We start from the raw sequence: 21,825 nt of genomic DNA, 5'->3' as shown, positions 1-21,825 counted from the left end.
TCTGTTGACTCAGGACCCAGGAAGAAATATTTGGGGAAATGAAAAGCTCACTATTGATGTCCCAAAAGACAAAGTCCCTTTTAAGGACACCGTGGGAAAAGACAAGCATTGGAAAGTACTGTTAAAGAAAGACTGCAGTGTGGCAAAACTAAATCTTGCAAGAGGAAATCGCATCCATTACTGCCATCTGCCATCAGCACTGGAGCCTGAACAGGAACAATTTTCAGAGCAGAACTGGGAAATGTGCAACCCTGCCTTTGTGAAGGAGAGCAATCCATAAAGCAATCCGTATACTGAGTATATGTCAGGACCTCTTGAAATTGTAGCTTCGGGCAGATGTGTGTTGGATTTATAACATACAGTACAGCAGTCTGTTTCTTGATTCAGAAAAGTATGCTCATATACAGTGCATCCAGAAAATATTCACAGCACTTCACTTTTTCCACATTTTATTATGTTACAGGAATTAAATTTATTATTTTCCTCCAAATTCTACAAACAATACCCCATAATGACAATGTGAAAGAAATTTGTTTGAAATCTTTGCAAATTTAAAAAAAAAAAAAAAAAAAAAAATCACATGTACATACTTGATTGGAGTCCACCTGTGTTAAATTCAGTTGACTGGACTGGACAATACCATCCCTACAGTGAAGTATGGTGGTGGCAGCATCATGCTGTGGGAATGTTTTTTCTGCGGCAGAAACAGGGAGACTAGTCAGGATCGAGACATGTACAAAGACATCCTTGATGAAAATCTACTCCAGAGTGCTCTAGACCTCAGACTGGGGTGAAGGTTCATCTTCCAACAGGGCAACGACCCTAAGCACACAGCCAAGATAACAAAGGAGTGGCTACGGGACAACTCTGAAAGTTCTCGAGTGGCCCAGCCAGAGCCCAGACTTGAACCCGACTGAACATCTGAAAATGGCTGTGCACCAAAGCTCTCCATCCAATCTAATGGAGCTTGAGAGGTCTTGCAAAGAAGAATGGGAGAAACTGCCCAAAAAATAGGTATGCTTGTAGCATCATACTCAAAATACTTGGTGCCAAAAGTGCTTGAACAAAGTTTTTTTCCAGTTTTTTTTTTATTTTTAATAAATTTGCAAAGATTTCAAACAAACTTATTTCATGTTGTCATTATGGGGTTTTGTTTGCAGAATTTTGAGGAAAATATTTAATCCCTTTTGGAATAAGGCTGTAACATAACAAAATGTTGAAAAAGTGAAGAGGTTTTACCAAGATACTTTCCGGATGCATTGTAGTTCCTGTTTGTCCTTAAAATGTAACTTCCCCTTTTTCATTGTCAGTGCAGTAGCCATTCATTTTGATGAACTGCATTTCTGCAAACCATGTCTGTCACAAGTTCAAAGCAACATTTCAAATACACATTTTTGTATAAAACTATTGGGTAAAATAATATCCAAGTATACTGTGAATAAAATATTATCTTAAAATATTGTAATAACTACTGCATAAAATTGATACAAAACAATTGATAGTACTTTTCTGACAACTAACTTTCCTGATGCTAATGTGATTTTGATTAATGTATCTTTTGTTGTGCTTTTTATTTTTTTGCACGAAACTTTCTTTAAAATAAGTCACTTGTTTGATGTTTTATTATAATACATAAACAGTTCTAACATTTTCACTGTTACCAATATTTTTGTAGCCAAGTTGAATAAAAATACAGTAAATGTTCAGCAAAAATAAACATTGAAAGAAACTGCATTCTATCATTTGTTCTTTGCAGGATCTCAAACACAGATGAAGACATAGAGGTCAAGTCTATGCCACAGGCAAAATAAGTCAAAAAAAAAAAAAAATGACACATTGATTTTGACAACTAGCATGTTCTCTCAAAAGCAGAACCTTTTAGGCTCAAAATAGGGTATAGCCTACATATTGTTAAATAGTGTTTCAATAATGTGCATGGATTATTTTGATTATGGATGGATGTCCTCTTACACACAACAGTAACACAACCATTATAAACCTTGGAGGAGTAAGGATATTTTTAAATATATCTCTGATTGTCTTCATCTGAAAGAAGATCATGTACACCTAGGATAGCTTGAGGGAAAGTAAATCATGGGATAATTTTAATTTTCGGGTGAACTATCCTTTTAAAACATTTCTTACCTAAAAAACGTATTTATGAAATGCATGATGAAAATGTGTGTAATATATCACAACAAAACAACTTGAATGATTCTGTTTATACGTTAACTCGACCTCTCCTGCCATATCTAGCTTTAAAGTGAATCACGAGGATTCGCCATTCAGGTCACTTGACCATAAATGATAAAATTACTTCCTTGAAGAGACCATCTCAATTACCCTTTGCTAACAGACTTGTGGTAGGGCCCTTCATGAAGGGATTCAGGTGTTCACATATGAAACAGCCTTGTCGGGGGTTTTGTCAATAAGAAGGCTTATCCAACAACAATGTACTAAAAACAAAGTTTTTCCTTTGCATTTTTCCTGTACAAACAACACTAACACCATCGTCAAAATTACTCCCTTTCACACGGATCCATGAAAACGATTAAAATGCTGTATGCCAGGCCAGTAGTTGACAATGTCACTTTGTAAAGAAACACTGTGTGTCTATAGACTGAATACATAATACACATGATGTCAACATTTTCACAAATTCACATTTTTAGTTTACACTGATACAATAACGGCAACATTCAAAAACGGGCACTTTGAAAACACATTGTCATGTAAATGAACGGCCAAGTTGAAAATGGTGTCATGTAAACGGCCCCTCAGGATAAGTAACACACAACAGCTTCTGACTTTTTGAATGTCAAATTTAATGATAAAAACTTTAAAAAAAACTTTACTGCTGTATAAACTATGATTAGGAATAAAACACAAAAAGGATACAAACATTAATACTGTGTTTAAATACAGTGAAATTTATATTCAAAAATATTCTATTGATTACATAAGGTGTAACAGAACCCAAAAAAATCGATTCTTGTTTCGTAAATACACTATATTGCCAAAAGTACCCCTCCAAATCATTGAATTCAGGTGTTCCAATCACTTTCACGGCCAAATGAGTTATAAAATCAAGCACCTAGGCATGCAGACTACATCTACAAACATTTGTGAAAGAATGGGTCGTTCTCTGGAGCTCAGTGTATTCAAGCGTGGTACCATGATAGGTTGCCACTTCTGCAAGTCCATTCGTGAAATGTCCTCACTACTAAATATTCCACAGTCAACTGTTAGTGGTATCATAACAAAGTGGAAGGATTTGGAAACCGCAGCAACAGCCACGAAGTGAAGGCCACGTAAAATCACAGAGCAGGGTCAGCGCATGCTGAGGCACACAGTGTGCAGAAGTCGCCAACTTTCTGCAGAGTCAATAGCTACAGACCTCCAAACTTCATGTGGCCTTCAGATTAGCTCAAGAACAGTGCGTAGAGAGCTTCATGGAATGGGTTTCCATGGCCGAGAAGCTGCATCCAAGTCTTACATCACCAAGTGCAATGCAAAGCGTCGGATGCAGTGGTGTAAAGCACACCGCCACTGGACTCTAGAGCAGCAGATACGTGTTCCTTCGAGTGACGAATCACGCTTCTCTGGCTGGCAATCTGATGGACGAGTCTGGGTTTGGCGGTGGCCAGAAGAACGGTACTTTCCTGACTGCATTGTGCCAAGTGTAAAGTTTGGTGGAGGGGGAATTTTGGTGTCAGGTTGTTTTTCAGGGGTTGGGCTTGGCCCCTTAGTTCCAGTGAAAGGAACTTTTAATGTTTGGTTTAAGAGTTTGGTGTGGAGGAACTTGACTGGCCAGCACAGAGTTAGAGTCCTAACCTCAACCCAATAGAACCCCTTTGGGATGAATTAGAGCGGAGACTGTGAGCCAGGCCTTCTTGCCAACATCACTGCCTGACCTCACAAATGCGTATCTAATCCCATAAACACACTCCTAAACCTTGTGGAAAGCCTTTTCCCGAAGAGTTGAAGCTGTTATAGCTGTAAAGGGTGGGCCAACTCCATATTAACCCCTATGGATTAAGAATGGGATGTCATGTAAAGGCAGGCATCCCAAAACTTTTGGCAATATATATATATATATATATATATATATATATATATATATATATATATATATATATATATATATATATATATATATATATATATATATATATATATATAATATGTTTGGAAGCATGAAGCATTACGATTTTTTTTTGTTTTTGAATGAAGTCTCATCATCCTTATGATATATTTGGTAACACTTGAGTAATTACTAGTGGGTTACCACGATCTTCACTTTAAAATATTGTTCCAAATAATTAGTAGTCCCTTTAGAAGGATGTTGTAACACTTAAGTAATTACTAGTGGGTTACTATGATCTTCACTTTAGAATACTGATCCAAATAAGTAGTTACTTTAGAGTTATATAGCAACTCTTGAGTTATTACTATCCAATACTTTACAAAAATCTCAAAAGTTTACAATGACTACAGTAGTTACTAGAGAGTTATCATGCTTTTCACTTTAGAATACTGATCCAAATAATTAGTAATTCCTTCTTAAAGGTGCAGTAGAATGAAAAATTGAATTTACCTTGGCATAGTTAAATAACAAGAGTTCAGTACATGGAAAAGACATACAGTGAATCTCAAACACCATTGTTTTTTTTGTTTTTGAATGAAGTCTCATGCTCAAAAAGGCTGCATTTATTTAATTAAAAAACTGTTTCTTAAGCAGCAAACCAGCATATTAGAATGATTTCTGAAGGATCATGTGACATTGAAGTTCTTACTGTATGTCAACAACATGTCAATTTCATGACATAATATGTAAAACAATTAGTTTGAGTTTTTATGTAACTTCCCTTGTAACTAACTATATGCCCTATTTTTTTTTTTTTTTTTTTTTTGTGGATCTGATAGTGCTGATCTATTTTGACAAAGAGGAAGGAAAAACACATTTCATGAGAAAAGTACAACATTGCACAACATTGTCTTAACATGCTGAACAGATTAATTATAAAATAATTTGGTAACACTTTAGAATACTGATTCTTCATTAATGAATAACTACACAGGAACAAATGAGTAATGCATTATTAACACTATAGTAACTACTATTAACTAACAAGTAACTCTGATGAATTAATTAGTAAGTAATAGTGCTCAGTTGTAGGTGGTAGTTCACTATTTACTAATTAGTAACTACTGTTTTTTCATTCCTCCCAGAGAAATACTAAGAACTACTACATACAGGTTCATAATTAACATGAATGATGCATAATGTATAATTAATTCTAAAGTAAAGTCCTTGGTAACCGACTAGTAATGACTGAAGTATTACTAAATATTTATAAAGGAATTACTAATTATTTGAATCAGTATTTTAAAGTGAAAAACATGATAACTCTCTAGTAACTACTGAAATCTTTGTAAACTTTTGATGTTTTTGTACAGTAATTCCTTATGATATATTTGGTAACACTTGAGTAATTACTAGTGGGTTACCACGATCTTCACTTTAAAATACTGTTCCAAATAATTAGTAGTTCCTTTAGAAGGATGTTGTAACACTTAAGTAATTACTAGTGGGTTACTATGATCTTCACTTTAGAATACTGATCCAAATAAGTAGTTACTTTAGAGTTATATAGCAACTCTTGAGTTATTACTATCCAATACTTTACAAAAACCTCAAAAGTTTACAATGACTACAGTAGTTACTAGAGAGTTATCATGCTTTTCACTTTAGAATACTGATCCAAATAATTAGTAATTCCTTCTTAAAGGTGCAGTAGAATGAAAAATTGAATTTACCTTGGCATAGTTAAATAACAAGAGTTCAGTACATGGAAAAGACATACAGTGAATCTCAAACACCATTGTTTCCTCTTTCTTGTGTAAATCTCATTTGTTTAAAAGACCTCAGAAAAACAGGCGAATCTCAACATAACACTGACTGTTACGTAACAGTCGGGGTGTACGCCCCCAATATTTGCATATGTCAGCCCATGTTCAAGGCATTAGACAAGGGCAGGACGTTTGGTGTGCACAGCAGAATCATCAGACTAGGTAAGCAAGCAAGGACAATAGCGAAAAATGGCTGATGGAGCAATAATAACTGACATGATCCATGATTACATGATATTTTTAGTGATATTTGTAAATTGTCTTTCTAAATGTTTCATTAGCATGTTGCTAATGTACTGTTAAGTGTTGTTAAAGTTACCATCGTTTATTACTGTATTCACGGAGACAAGAGAGCCATCGCTTTTTTTCATTTTTAAACACTTGCAGTCTATTTAATGTATAAACACAACTTCATTCTTTATAAATCTCTCCAACAGTGTAGCATTAGCCGTTAGCCACAGAGCATAGCCTCAAACTCATTCAGAATCAAATGTAAACATCCAAATAAATACCATACTCACATGATCCGATGCATGCATGCAGTATGCATGACGAACATTTTGTAAAGATCCATTTGAGGGTTATATTAGCTGTGTGAACTTTGTTTATGCACTGTATTATAGTCGAGAGCTCGGGGGACAGGGAGCATGAGATTTAAAGGGGCCGCAGCCTGAATCAGCGCATAGTTAATGATGCCCCAAAATAGGCAGTTAAAAAAATTAATAAAAAAAAATCTGTGGGGTATTTTGAGCTGAAACTTCACAGACACATTCAGGGGACACCTTAGACTTATATTACATCTTGTGAAAGAATGTTCTAGGGCACCTTTAAGTATTTGGTAATACTTAAGTCATTACTAGTGGGTTACCAAGGCCTTTACTCTAGAATTAATTATATATTATTCATTATTCACATTAATTACAAACATGTGTATAGTAGTTCTCTGGGAGGTATGTTACTGATTAGCTAATAGTGAACTACCACCTACAACTGAGCACTATTACTTACTAATTCATTCATCAGAGTTACTTGTTAGTTAATAGTAGTTACTAGAGTGATAATAATGCATTACTCATTTGTTCCTGTGTAGTTATTCATTAATGAAGGATCAGTATTCTAAAGTGTTACCAATAATTCCTTGAAACAAACTTTTGACACACCCAATTTTTTTTTATAATTGATGGATTACAATTATGCAATTATGCTGAAGTCATAAAAATTCTTTATACCATGAATATAATACAAAACATGCAATAGATTCAGTATATTTCCACCAAATGATATGTTGTCCTGTTGTTCTGGTTTGTTGCAGAAGAGCACATTAGAAAGTTGTTGTGTCCTTGTCTCTGCTCTCTGGACCACGCACACACACACACACACACGCACACACACACAAGAGATAGAGAGAGATTTGTTTCATTTAGTTCAAGTTCATTTATAACTGATGGAGGTTAGTTAAATGTAGTTCAGATGCAAAATAATAATAATAATAATAATAAATTAAATAAATAAAAGTTTAAAAGTATAGTAACTGTCTGCTAAACATTCTTGATAGTCGACGACATATTCTAAAAAAAACATTTAAAACTTGAGATTATCATTTTTAGTAAAACAATTATGATGACTTCAATTTCAGTTATTACTTTTTGATCACTTTTGGGTTGAACATATTCTAACTGTATTATTATTATTAGGGTCATCAAAATGTGTTAATGCATGCATATTTTTTTTTTCAGTTTAATGTGTTACAAATATTTAAAGCAATTACAAGCATCTTTTTTTTATGTCAACCTTTGACTGTACAGTATATGATCATGCTATCATTCATTCAAATGTAATAAACCGAGCACAATAAGATGCAAAAAAAAAAAAAAAAAAGCACAGTATTAAATTAATGTAAGGAGTTGTGAGAAAAGAGGATGTGTGTCAGATCCATGTCATGTGCATCAGCGTAATAAACAGAAAACAAACAAACAACAAAATAAAAACATAAAATCAGTCACTGCTCTTGACTGAATAACTTTTCTATCTTTAATAAAAATATATTTCTTGTTGGATGTTGCTGTTAAATGCTCTGGCGATGAGATAAACATGGTAGATTATGTACAGCAAACTATGGGGATGAGCTAAGGCAGTGTTTCCCAACCCTGTTCCTGGAGGCACACTAACAGTACACATTTTCCAAATCTTCCTAATCAAACACACCTGATTCGAGTCATCAGTTCATTATTAGAAACTCCAAGACCAGAAATATATGGTTCTGATAAGGGAGACATTCAAAATGTGTACTGTTGGTGTGCCTCCAGGAACAGGAAACACTGAGCTAAGGTGTGGTGCTTTCAAGTCAATATCGTATTTATGAATTGAATGTACATGACCACTACTACAATGTTGTAAATACAAGTGGGAAGCACAGATGTTTAAGAGTTGGGGATGTGTCAGTGAGAAATGTGTCAGAGTACAACAATACTAAATAAAGGTATTTTGCAGGATATTACCAGGCTTTTCTATTTACAACGAAGCAAGCTAATTGCCTGCTCAAAATATGATAGCATTGAAATATAGCCATATAATATGTACCAATACAGTTTAAAGTGGCTCCATAAATTAATTAAAAACAAAATGTTAGAAATGTTACAAGTAGTAGCTGTTTTTTTTTTTGTGTGTGTTTTGTGTTAATTGAAAGAAGGTACACTGCCATCTTACTCTGATAAAAGTGACATTAGTGAACCTGATGTTGTAAACACAACTTCCCACCACATAAATACGAACTTCCCAGGAGGACTTGAACACACCAATAGGGCAGATTCTGTCGCCAGTCATGGGCGGGGCCTGTTCTAATGTGACATCACATTGGAGTATGTTCCTGATCAGATTTATGAGAAAAATAACAGAGTGGATGGATTTTTACACAATAGGGTTGTTAAGTACACACACTGCAGACACATAAATATGTTCAAAATCTATATAAAAGTGATTTTAGCATAAGAGTTCCCCTTTAACCCTTAAATGCAAACAAGTGCTCGCACAACCATGGTTGATTTTATTTCCTGGGTTGCGTCTGTTGCTGAAGCGGCTGAGAAGAGTGCGCTGTCAATATACAGTGTGAGAGGGACCTCTAGAGGCGAAATAAAAACTATCGCTGACGCCTCATAGAGTTTGTTTTGACACGTGACGTGAGGCTGCATGCTGCATAGAGCGGGACACTTCAAAAAACAGATTTAAAACATAGACAACAAAACGATATGTTATACAGTGTACACCACAGGACATGTTTTCATATCATTATAAAGTAAGTTTGTTGACTAGATGCTGCATTAGCGGAGAACAGCAGTATGTTTGCCGTCGAGGCTGAGAGGATGCTAATATTAACAGTATCTCAAGCGGTTAAAACAATGCAACAAAAATAATGTCACGATTGTTACCATTAATTTGCATTAGTTTATATCCATTTGTTTGCTGTTATGCATTTGTTATCTAGTGAAGCAAACTGCGTATAGAACAATTTTTAATAATATTTTATTGCTCCTTTTGTATTTTACATTTACTTGTACTTTTACTTTCAATACTTAAGTACATTTAATATAAAAAAAATACTTTTCGTACTTGAGCACAAAAAAATATCACATTAAAATTTTTACTCAAGTAACATTCTAAACAGTGACTTTAACTTCTACCAAAGTAATTTAATGGTACACTCAATGGTATGGTTTTCGAGTACTTTATACACCACTACCAACACGGAAGGATCTCTACATGTCGTGATAATATAAAACTCCTCTGATATTAGAGTAACAATTACAGAAGAATAAAATAAAGCATATTTTGTTACCTTTTGGAGCTTGAAAGGGCTCATTTTGAGCAGATGTTTTATGCCATCATCATCATTTTCCAGTGAATTCAGCAAATAATAGGTTTGAGGTTGCGAATATGAGCCCATTCGCGATCTCAAAATAGTATTTTGTATTTGATAAGTTTGATGAAAATGGCTTTGTATATTGTATCAAAATACTTTAGTGTTTTGTATTTTTGTATTTTTAAAATACTGTAAAATATTTTGTAAAAAGTCTACATGATGACATCATAAAATTACGGCCTCTGATTGGTGCCTACTCAATAGTTTGCAGAGACTTGTTGAGATCAGAACAGGAAATTGATCCATATGGAAGAAGGTGGTCAAGAAAAGTGCAGGCTGACAGCTTTCCATCAATTTTTTCATAAATTGCTATAATTTTTTAACAGTCGCTGTATATGCTTTATAAACACAAAATATCGCCTTGAACGTACTTCCGCTTTCCGCATTCTTCACTTACGGCGTATGTCCTACGCCTTTCCTATTCTACTTACGGAACAAACGCAGTGCCAGTTTCGTTTTTTTTCCGTAAGTTGAATAGGGAAGGCGTAGGACATACAGCATAAGCGTTTTGAAGAATACAGAAAGCGGAAGTATGTTCAAGGTGATATTTTGTGTTTATAAAGCATATACAGTTGTATTTTTTTCTAAAATGACCGATCGTTTCGCTAGATAAGACCCTTATTCCTCGTCTGGTATCATTTAAAGCTCTTTGAAGCTGCACTGAAACTTTGACCTTCAACCGTTTGGAGGCCATTGAAGTCTACTATAAGGAGAAAAATCCTGGAATGTTTTCATCAAAAACCTTAATTTCTTTTCGACTGAAGAAAGAAAGACATGGATGACATGTGGGTGAGTAAATTATCAGGAAAAGTTCATTTAAAAGTGGACTAATCCTTTAATCGTCACTTCATCATTGTGTATCAGACATGGAATAAAGGTGAATTGCCCCTATTCCGTCATCAAAGATTCAATTATTGTTGTGCAGAAATAAATATATGTACACTCATGGGCGACATTTGACTCTCCATTTTTTTTTTTTTTTTTTGCAGGTACAAAACTTTTTTTTTTTTCTTTTTGTACCTGCATCAGCAAATTTTAAGCAAACAAGTTTAAGTTTGCTTGTTGTTTATTTACCCATTTATTTAATAATTAACTTATAATTTTATTATCACAGGAAATGACGTGGACGATATGTGAATCAGTGTCCATCATTTTGCGAGCAACTGGTGATAAAGAAAAATGCTGCGTCGCAATATTGATAATATTTCCATTTTAAACCATGAAGGATATCATATAAACAATGTGCAAACTTTGTGTGAGAGTTATGCGGGTTAAGAAATCTCAAACTCCAGTCAATTATTCACTACAGAAACTTAAAGTAAAATCTGACTGAGCTTTTGGTATCTGACGCTGCAATAACGGCACATATTCAATTAGAGACAAAGAGAGATGAATCTGATTTATTTTCTTAATATTTGTGGCCCATAGTGAGAAAAAAATAGTATTTTTTCGTGAATCGATAAGTATTTTATGATAAACAAGTTGTTTTTAATTGAGGAGTAGCCTAAGCTATCTGATATTTTATTCTCCTCGCAGCGCGTCAGTTATGCGGTGATGCGCTATATTGCGGGGCAAATGAAATACAATATTAATTTAATAATAAAAGTAGCATGATAATAAGGAAAATCATTTTATAGCCTTGCATGCCCGTCTGCTATATGCCACTGTGAAGGGATAAACAGTGTTCAGGCACGCATCAAATCGATAAATTGCTTTATCCAAATCCACATGTATTGACCGATCAGTGTTGAGTACTGCAATGTCCGAGTCTCTCGTGTCTCCTGAAGTTTCTCATGTGTTTTCAGTCAGCGCAAGTAAGAAACGTTAAACTGTGGACTAGCTTTGACTCTCTGAACAATGGCTGCGCAGCCAAATTTTTATGACCACGGACGGTGCGCATGTGCATGTGCCGAACGCGTCTTTCCGCACTCATCTGGCAAAGGAATATCTTTGAAAGACTTGCGCGCTCAACTGTGCGCCAGACGGAGGGGAACGTGGGAAACGAAGTATACCCAGATCTTAACTGCTCTAAATTAGTGGACTGGATGCGTACACTGATACACACCTTGGGTTAGCGACCCTATACAATTTTTACAAAAAATGAATACAAAAATAGGCATTCTTTTATAATTTTATGTTTTTTTTTCTTGTTATATTCTTTTTATTCTTTATAATGAATTGATTGAGGAATACCAAGAAGGTTGATGTCTAACTTTAAAAAATTAATGAGGAGGGGGGTAGTGAATGACGGCCCGGGTCAATAAAACTTTAACGTTGGGTGTGATTAATCATGATTAATTACAGAAAGATCTGCAATTAGTTAGGTTTTTTTTTTGTTTTTTTTTTTGTTTATTGACAGCACTTACGATTTACTCACGCATCGTTGTTTCTGGATTGGAGGTCTGCAATGCGCTTCCTGTGAAAGATTTAAGTGAACAAAATCATATTGAAAGATACCAGAATGTCGTATCAAATGCTCACATAAAAATGCAGTATTTTTAAAGAAATTATCAATTTTAGATCAAATTAGTTATTTTCATTTATTACAGTTACAGTGTTCAGGGATGTGTTCTAATATTACTCATTAATATTTATTTTAAAGTCAGATCCAGACTCACTTGTATCTCATGACAACAAATAAACACAGTACTCCAAAAGAGCAGCTTCAAGAGCAGAGATGGTTGGTATGAGGATGTGGCTGAGAGATACTTGTTCTGGTAAAAGGAAAAAAAAAAATTAAAAAAAATGTAAAAAAAGTTAATTGTAATTAGTTAAAATTATCACTATTACATTATAACATTATATACACAGAAGAGTTTTATTATACCTTTCACAAAGATAGGCTGTGTGGCTTGCATTTCACCCCGGACACTCCCGTGGTACTTGACAGTGCATGTGATAGAGTTGTGATTATCCTCTTTTGTTGGGGTGAAGGTAAGGAGAGATTCTGCCTCCCATTTTCCATGACCAATGTCCTTATAGCTCATGATGACATTTCCAGGGTGGCTCCAGCTGAGAGTGGGCTGATGGGATGGACAGGTGTGCTGGACAGAGCATTTGAAGACTGTGGGTTCACCCTCTTTCACAGACATCTCAGACTGCAGCTCTGGTTTTGATGCTTGCTCTATACATATATTTTAAATGGCAAAACATATATTTCACATAGTAAATAAAATCAAAATCAAACTTATTTACTAATTATTTAGTCACAAAAACATAATTTGGACTCTTTCCATTTTTTTTTTTTTTTTTTTTTTTTTTTTTTTGCTTTCTTATTTTGTATCCTATTTAGGAGTTGTAATTACAGATTAAGAGCTCAAAAGCACACTTACCAATCATATTAATTCTCACACAGTTATCCACAAAGGAGTACTTGTCTATTTTAGATGTCTCTAATTCCACCCTGAAACAATACGGGCCGTTGTCATGGTTTTTGACTTCATCAATCTCCAAGGAGCAGTTTAAAGCACCCAGTGACCCAATCAGTTTTGTACGACCCTTGAAATTGTCTACAACCTTTGTAGGATCATTGTGATAGATGAAATCCTCCCCTTTGTCCTTCATCTGCCACATGCCTTTAATACGACTGGAGGGCTGTTGTTCAGCAGGGTATTTGAATGAACAGGGCAACACGACACAAGATGAGACCAGAGCCTCCATTTCAGACTCTACCTTCACCTTCCAAACATCTCCAAACACAACAACACAAACAACTGCAAGATAATAATAAGAAAATCAGTGGAGTTAATAAACTTAAAGAAATACATTAATTTACATTTAAAGAAGTTGTATCTCAATACAAATACATTTAAAGAAATAACCTCACAAAATGTAAAAATAATTTATTTATTCATATAATGTTTGGGAATTTAAAATCATACCCTGAAGCCAGCAGAGAATAACTTGTGCTCGTGCACCCATGCTGGACTGGACTCTAAACTGAAGAGGTAAAAACACAGAAATTGAACATGTTACAGATTTTTTTTGCACATATACATTGATCTTTGTCTGGGGCATTTGATAGTCTTCAGTTATAGTGTTCATATACCTGAGAGTTCTCAGGAGAAATAAACTGTAAATGAAAATCGATAGGCCTAATTTACTGATAATTTCCTCCCGAGAACCAGGAAAAAAGATTTTGTGAATTTTGGATTTTTACATGTCATTTCATTGCTTAGGGCATCAGAAACAAATGGGGAAAAACATTTTTGAAGAAATATATTTTATTCATATGATATGTATGTCCTCAAATCTGACACCAGGACTGGATAAAAAAAGACAAGAAATTATATTTATAGTCAAAAAACAATGGGATTTTTTTTTTCTTTCACCAATCAATTTTTAGGTTTCACAAACTTTGTATGTAGATGATTCTCAACAATGTTATAAAAGATATAACAGAATGAAATGAGTTACCATTTTACTTTAAGTAATATGTGGGTAAAATGGCTATACATGGGTAGTCTTATTCAATACAATGTATCTATACAATGTTTTTAATTTATTAATAGCAAAATTAATTTGATTATTAATGTGTTCTTGGGGCAACATGTAATGAAAAAGAAGTGTAATAGTGGGAGTTAATTGACAACGTTTTCATAATATATATATATATATTTCATAGAAATACTGGTATACAGTTTTCACTTGTGTCTCCAAAAATGCTTAAAGGTGCTTTACAAACAGTTTGAATGGTTTTAAGCGGGACAGACAGCTGTCGCTATATTTGCAGCAATTATCCATAAACATTGACGCATAATGTACATTGATTATTACATTGATGCGTAAGAGGGGCTGCTCCTGTAGCATAAAATACATTCACAGCAACTGTATTTGCAGCAATTTTTTCAGTAAATATTAAAGCATAATACTGATTAAATATTGAATAAAATTGATTACTACGTTGACTACACTTACAGTAGTGTATTGTATCTGGAGAGTGATAGAGAGACGGCATTATAGTTAACAGTGTAGTAAATGTACAGGTAACTGGAGATGGTTACGGAGTAAATTAACAATGTTCCTAAATACGATCTATAACGTTAACATTTCTGTTAACTGGATTCATTTCAGGATGGCTTATGTACCCCTTCATCATTGCCTTCCCTAAACATAGGCTAAACCATTCATCAGAACACACACAAATACATACAAACATATGTGTATGTAGGCTATTTGTGTATGTGTATATATTTGGAACCACTAAGATTTTTAATGTTTTTTAAAATAAGTTTCGTCTGCTCACCAAGGCTACATTTATTTAATTAAAAATACAGTAAAAAACAGTAATATTGTGAAATATTATTACAATTTAAAATAACTGTGTACTATTTAAATATATTTGACAAAGTAATTTATTCCTGTGATGCAAAGCTGAATTTTCAGCATCGTTACTCCAGTCTTCAGTGTCACATGATCCTTCAGAAATCATTCTAATATGTTTAGATTTGCTGCTCAAGAAACATTTATGATTATTTTCAATGTTGAAAACAGTTGTGGACTTTTTTTCAGGATTCCTTGATGAATAGAAAGTTCAAAAGAACAGCATTTATCTGAAATACAAAGCTTCTGTAGCATTATACACTACCGTTCAAAAGTTTGGGGTCAGTAAGAATTTTTTTTTTTTTTAAGAAATTAAAGAAATTAATACTTTTATTCAGCAAGGATGCATTAAATCAATCAAAAGTGGCAGTAAAGACATTTATAATGTTACAAAAGATTAGATTTCAGATAAACACTGTTCTTTTGAACTTTCTATTCATCAAATAATCCTGAGAAAAATATTGTACACAAATATTTTGTACAATTGTACACATTAAATGTTTCTTGAGCAGCAGATCAGCATATTAGAATGATTTCTGAAGGATCATGTGACACTGAAGACTGGAGTAATGATGCTGAAAATTCAGCTTTGCATCACAGGAATAAATTACTTTGTGAAATATATTCAAATAGAAAACAGTTATTTTAAATTGTAATAATATTTCACAATATTACTGTTTTTACTGTATTTTTAATTAAATAAATGTAGCCTTGGTGAGCAGACAAAACTTATTTTAAAAACATTAAAAATCTTAGTGGTTCCAAACTTTTGGACTGTACAGTATATATATATATATATATATTTTCCATGCAAATAAAGCCCTTTGAATTGAATACATTTTTTGTGAGTGTTTAAGGTATACATTTACAGCATGTACTGTATATATTTTTCTCATGCTTCTATGGTCATAAATATTACTAACATCCCAATGTTGCGTTATGTTAAGATACATTCAGATAAACATGCACAACAAGTTAATATCAATGAATGAAGCTGCTCAGTTTAAGTCAAGAAAGTAGTTTGGTCAACAGTGAAAAATATACAAGGCAACCAATTGCATTCAACAAAACATTTAATTATATATTATATCCAGGGAGAGGGTAAGTAAGTTTTCCTTGAATGTTCTGTCTTCAAAGAAACTCATTCAACTTCCTACAGGGAAAGAAAGATGGCAGAAAGCCGGACAGAAAAGGAATATAAGTGTTCACAATAGCCATTACATTCTTCCAGCGCAGCCGTATGATGATCTGGAGACCTGGTGGTGAATCAAGAATCAGTCAAATGCTTATACATACATTGATAACAAAAGCATTCAAACTCTACACTATAGGTAATGCTATATTTACTTGAATTTTTGGGTGAGAGCATTCCACTGCCAGAAGCAGACTGTGGCCCAGTTTCCACCTGGCGTTAAGATGCGTTTTGGCTGATCTGATCACAAGTGGACAACACTAACAGGTGTAAATAGGGTCTAAAACGATTTGAGTTTGTCCACTTTCGACCACTTCCAGAGGTATTTGAAAATGCATTCGACCGGACTGCTTTCATAGTGTAAACGCTCATGTGGTCAAATGTGTTCAAACCACCACTAAAGACTGTCTACTCTCCGCCTACTGACCTAATGTGTAAACATTATGGGAAGCACACTAGCTAGATTGGATTTAAACTTTGTTGGCTGAAGACCCAAGTTTGGTTTGAAGATGAAAAACGTACCAAGCACAATGTTCTCTCACCGTTACTGATTTCTAACACACACTCACTACGTTCAGCTGGTCTTGCGGCTGTCAGAGCAGGGAAAAACACTGAGGCTCTCTGTATGTTTTCCTGTCATCTCTTCATATATAAACTGCTCAAGCTTATTTTGTCTATTAGATTGAAAGATCTATAAAAACCCATACATTTACCCACCCCCTTGAAGAAATCGGGACAAAAGTGATTGAAAGAGGACAAAAGATATGGATTAAAACACCAGGTGTAAACGTGTATGTGTCTCCCTCATCCACTTGTGATCCAATCAACCGAAATGCATCTTAACTCTAGGTGAAAACAGGTCCTGTGTCTGAGCCCAGAGGAGACGGGTCTGGAGTCGAGTCAAACCTGCTGCTGGACAGAACTGGGAGAAAGAGGAAACAGTGTTAAGGTTAATACATTGAAGGACAGATTAAATACACATTTGCAAAACATTTTCATGAGGATGACATTACAGAAGTGAGAGCACACACCTACAGTTCAGTCCATAACTATTTGGACATTTGTCATGATTTTTGTTATTTTGGCTCTGTAATCCAGTACAGCTAAAATTAAATGAGAAAAAAAAAAATAATAATACATATCTATATACAAATCACTATTGTTACTAAAATTTTTATTCTTCCACACAATAACCTTATGAAAGAAGCTGGGTGATCATTTTGCTCATCCAAGAAATTATGCAAATAAGGGAAAAGATCTAGTATTGAATTGAATTTACACATTTCTGGCTGATTATAAACTTCATTAAAGTAGAATTCATGGCAGAGCTGTTGTGTTGAATTAAATTAGATTGTAAAGGTGTTCCTAATATAGTGGCAACTACGTGTATGCAACCTCCTTACTGTGTTATTCTCTGGTACTTTAATGAACTGGCAACTAAGTGTTGCTAACATTAACAACAAATCAAATAACTGAAGATAAACGTAGTTTGACAACGAACTTGTAAACGTAAAGGTAAATGTAACGTTAGCCCAACTGACGTTATGGTAGCTAATGTTATTAAGTGTTAATCACTTAAGCTAGCTGCAATTAGAGTCTAACCAACGTTATTAACTTAACATTAACTAAAGCTGGTTACATAAAATACAACTATTGACTAGATTCATGAGAGGTCAGGTAAAAATGTCAAAAATGCAGTAATTTCATCAACTTACCAGCGAGCGAACTTCAGAATCACTGAAAATGAATGGGGTTCAGCGCTGGAACTATCAGTGTTTGGAACTATCGGCTGCTCCACCACGACACGCGTTACTTCCGCTTTCCAAAGATCCTATGGAAGTCTATGGGAGTGTCGCAATCTGTTTTTCAATGGCTCTGGCCGGGTTGACACCGCAAGCGTCAGCAGCGCGTGAGCGTGAACTACAGCTGCAGAGACGCGTGAGTATTCACACTGGAAGCGTTTACAGCATCACAGCAGCGGCTCGAAGCTACATATAAAGTGAGCATTTCTTTACAAAGACAGCTATAAATTGGTTTTTATAAGTTGGTCATTGTTAAACGTGAAAGTTTGTTAACATGGTGTACAACACTCGCATATAAACGTAAAATAAATAATAATAATAATAATAATAATAATAATAAACAATAATAATAAAAAAAAAGCCTTGTGTCATCCATTGCTGCACACAAATGAGGTAAGCTTTGTGTTTTACATCATCTGACGCATCAACATGTTTACAACACAGCAAACTCAGCGAAAAAAGGCAGCAAACTCGGGTCTGATTTGGGTATGCAAGATTGCTCTTGTTTGACAACACTTCGAACGTCAACAGGACGTTACTACACCCAGGATGAAATCAATGCCCTGTTTTGTTACAGAATGTCATATTTTGATTAGAAACCCCATAACATTTTCCTGACGTTGATTTATGACATTTTGAAAATTAGTCAGATTTAAATGATAATTACAAAATATGATCATTTCCCTAAGAGGGGACATTCTAAAACGCTTAACGTGAAAAAGGCTTAACATGGCTTAATGTACTAAGACAGTGATTTTAACAGACCAAACTTACTAAATATCATTATAATAAAAGTAAACTATGTGCAAAAAATCAGGTGAGCCCAAAATATGATCTTAACACGTTTTATAACACGTTAAGCTTTTTTCTCCCATAAACCGTTATAAGAAAAGGCTTAACGTGGCTTAATGTACTAAGACAGTGATTTTAACAGACCAAACTCACTAAATATCATTATAATAAAGTATACTATATGCAAAAAATCATATGAGCCCAAAATATGATCTTAACGCGTTTTATAACACGTTAAGCTTTTTTCTCCCATAAACCGTTATAAGAAAAGGCTTAACGTGGCTTAATGTACTAAGACAGTGATTTTAACTGACCAAACTTACAAAATATCATGCTAATAAAGTATACTATGTGCAAAAACGTGTTAAGATCATATTTTGGGCTCATATGATTTTTTTTTTTTGCACATAGTATACTTTATTATAATGATATTTAGTAAGTTTGGTCTGTTAAAAACACTGTCTTAGTACATTAAGCCACGTTAAGCCTTTTTCACATTAAGCGTTTTAGAATGTCCCCATAAGAGTGCTAAATGTGATCATAATTAATGTCAGTCATTTTTAAAGACTAAAGACTAATCTGGCAGGACAAGATGACAGGACAAGATCACTAAGTGACCAACTTTAAAGCTTGACTACCTACGCATTATAAAATTAAGACTCGCTATGTAGGCGATGTTGTGAAATTTACATGTAGCGATTGCGCAATTGGCCAAAAGACAGGGATTTTAAACCGCTATAATTAAAGGCATCTTGCATCCTGTAGGCTATGGCGCAAATTCAAAAGTGAAACCACTTGGGAAAAACACATTTAAAGGAATGTTTAACCAAAAAATTAAAAACCAGTCATCAACTTTATGTCGTGTTTGACCCTTGTTACTGTACACAGACCTACACCCAGCTGGGAGGACGACTTGATCATTAAAGAAAGAAAAAACAAACAAACAAACAAAGAATATTTGTCGAGTTGAGGGCAGAAAACAAACAAATATTAACAAATATAGGCCTACTTACTGGCACGACAAAAACAAGTAGCGCAATGAATATTGATGTATCTGCTGGGTTGGCGTGCGAAAACTCTGATGGTGAACTGTGTCCACGCAGCTCCTTGAAGGTCTTCGACGGTCAGGAAAATCAACTGATCAGTGGAAAACTGCGGTCAAGCCAGCTGCCGGATAAGAAAAAAAAGAAAGAAAAAAAAGCGTATGCGCCTATTACTATGAATAAGGTAATTTCAGGAGCAGCAGAGAGAGAGAACGCGCTTTCAGAGCGCTGGAGTTCTATCTAAAAAAAATATTTTTTCTTTCTTTCTTTCTTTCTTTCTTTCTTTCTTTCTTTCTTTCTTTCTTTCTTTCTTTTACCATATATCTTATATGAGTAGGCTACTGCAGCATTTTGGAGATATGTCACATCCTTTCACTTCAGAGACCTAAAATCCTCATTTCTAATAAGTAGAAAAAACTAATGTTCCAAATGTTCCAGGGCCGGAGTGGGGCTCATTTTCAGCCCTGGAGTTTCATGCCTTTGACTGGCCCACTTTAATTCCCGACTGACTATATTAAAATAATGTAATTAAAACATCAGTATATTAGTCTGCAAATTGTGCACTGTTCTCTACGGCCTTGTAATTAATTGTATTTTTCAAAACTATTATTTCCAATTCAGTGCAAAAATGCTAATTTGATATAGTCATTTTGTATTGTATAATAATGATTTTATAACGTGAACCATTGATTAATTCTTTAGCCATAGTGACTGTAGTTAAAAAATCATGTTATTTTTATTATTTTTTTAACAGCAATCGTCCACTAAACAGTCACATTTGTCATGTCTATCACTTTAAATGAAATTGAGAAATGTAGTTCTTTTTTAAAGTGGTTTTAACATAAAAATTTTCCTATTTTATATATATATATATATATATATATATATATATATATATATATATATATATATACAGTTGTGGCCAGAATTATTAGACCCCTTCATAAATATGATCAAAGATGACTCTAAAAATAAATCTGCATTGTTTATCCTTTGATCTTTAATTCATAAAATTAGCAAAAATCTAACCTTTCATTGAAGGAAAATAATTGAAAGTGGGGGGGAAATAACATTAAGAAATAAATCCCCCATGTCCCGTTAAGTTTTATTATTAGAGCCACTTACGGCACACTTTCTAGCCCAGTAAACCCGGCATGGTGTTTTGGGACTGAAGAAATCTGCAGCCTGTGCAAAGCAGCCCAGGGAACCCTCCATCACATTTTGGTGGGTGCAAAACTGCTTTGGCTCAGGGCTGCTACAGGTGGCGCCATGACCAAGTGCTAAGGAAGTTGACAAAATGCACAGAAAAAGCGAGGGCACTGGCAAACAAGAGGCCCAATTTGTGAGAGCAGTACAAGTGGGTGGTGCTAGTGGAAATGACAGCAGTACAGGAGGCATACAAGCAGAAAAATCATGGTACACCGATCTGGCAATGGAATTCCAGGAAAAGGGATGGAAAGCAACAACTTACCCAATGAAGATAGGCTGCTGTGACTTTGTTGCCCAGTCAACCAGCCGCTTCCTGAGGGAAACTGGCTTCAGCTCTGGCGAGGTCAGGACTGCCTTAAAAGATATTGCCAAAGAGGTGGAGAAAGGAAGCTTTTGGCTATGGCTGAGGAGGAATGACAAGAGCAGGGGTGCTGAGAAGTCTCAAGGCATAAGGACATGAGATCTAAGTCCAGCCACAGGGATCGGCAAGGAGACGTCCCTGTCTGCTGCCCCACCACCCTGAGATGTTCTGGGACTAAAGGGGCGAAACATCGGTGAAGGGTGGCTCCCAGCTGATGACCCTGCGTTTGGCAATTTGGAACCAGTGGAGGTGCGGCAAGCAGTCACGCCCAGCCG

At 34.8% G+C, this 21,825-nt stretch overlaps 1 protein-coding gene and 1 pseudogene across 3 annotated transcripts in view; one reads left to right on the top strand and one right to left on the bottom strand.

Moving 5' to 3' along the window:
* Window positions 1–1,593: 1,593 nt before the first annotated feature.
* On the bottom strand, window positions 1,594–20,120 carry LOC137005450 (sialic acid-binding Ig-like lectin 14; annotated as a pseudogene).
* The window catches only part of si:dkey-238d18.5 (myelin-associated glycoprotein), a 39,675-nt gene continuing 35,911 nt past the window's right edge, over window positions 18,062–21,825 (top strand). For all 3 annotated transcript variants that reach the window (XM_067366358.1, XM_067366359.1, XM_067366357.1), the window contains exon 1: window positions 18,062–18,281. The gene's annotated coding sequence lies outside the window, so the exon portion shown is untranslated. The remainder of the gene's footprint in view (window positions 18,282–21,825) is intronic.

This window comes from Chanodichthys erythropterus, chromosome 17 (assembly GCF_024489055.1).
Source record: "Chanodichthys erythropterus isolate Z2021 chromosome 17, ASM2448905v1, whole genome shotgun sequence".
Lineage (NCBI taxonomy): Eukaryota > Metazoa > Chordata > Actinopteri > Cypriniformes > Xenocyprididae > Chanodichthys > Chanodichthys erythropterus.
Note: the sequence above shows the minus strand (reverse complement) of the source record. Positions and strands in the feature narration are given on the sequence as shown.